The following is a 1,020-nucleotide window of genomic DNA, read 5'->3' on the forward strand; positions in this document are numbered from 1 at the left end:
TTCTGTGGACTATACAAAATATGTTCATTAGATTTGATACAGAAAATCATGTTCAGATAATAAGATTGCACTYGGTCAGTTCAGTCTGTTCTGAGCTCCTTTAGAACGAGCTGTTTCTGCAAACAGGCTGCTGTTGGCAACGCCCTCCCAACCCTTTGTTTACATCMCATTGAGGCAGCTGTGGCAGAGTGGTTAGGGGAGTCAAAACACATTTGATCTGAGCGTTTACATTTATTGTACTTAAATATCAAATGCAATCTGATATAAAACGTACTTAAATATTAAAAGTAAAAGCACTGAGTAAAACTGAGCAATTAGAGTTTCAAAAATGACATTTATTGGGAGGTGGCATCTCCATCTTTCTGAAGCCCATAATAACCATAATGTTGTTATAATGGGATGTAAAACATACATACATGATCGCCCGCCTCTCATGGCAGTGGGTGATAATAATCATGACAGTTCGAACAGATGATTCTCTGATGTATCTGTCAGCTGGAATGTGTTTGAATGTTAAACTGAGTGAAGCTTTCAGTCCAAGTGAATCAGAGTCAGTAAATTGAAACGTGTTGGGCTGAAGCTCTGTGACTCCATCTAGTGGATGATAGAAGATCAACGGCCTCTGTCTGCGCTCTGTGAGCAGTGGAGAAGCAGCTGGACCCTTTACAGCTCAAATAATCTAAGAATGTTTCGAGTTGCAGAAAAATGATTTGTGTTTCTTCTGCAGGTGAAAGTGGACTGATCTGATCAGATGTGGATGTGACTTGAGCAGCACTGGTTGGAGTGGGGACAAAACCCACTTTGTGTGAGGAACATAAGAGGTTAAACAGAGCCACAGCAGTTCCACCTTAAAGGACTCCTTTAAACGTGGTAATTAGGAAAACTGAACATTTATAGTGGTGGCTGTCATGTGACATCTGCTCCTATTTCATAGTCTGCAGCAAAACACAATATCTATATTTTCTTAAGTGTAAAAATTGAAAACTAAATATATATTTTTTGTGTGTTAAATATATTTAA

The sequence above is a fragment of the Austrofundulus limnaeus genome, unplaced genomic scaffold (assembly GCF_001266775.1).
Source record: "Austrofundulus limnaeus strain Quisiro unplaced genomic scaffold, Austrofundulus_limnaeus-1.0 Scaffold575, whole genome shotgun sequence".
In the NCBI taxonomy this organism is placed as follows: Eukaryota; Metazoa; Chordata; class Actinopteri; order Cyprinodontiformes; family Rivulidae; genus Austrofundulus; species Austrofundulus limnaeus.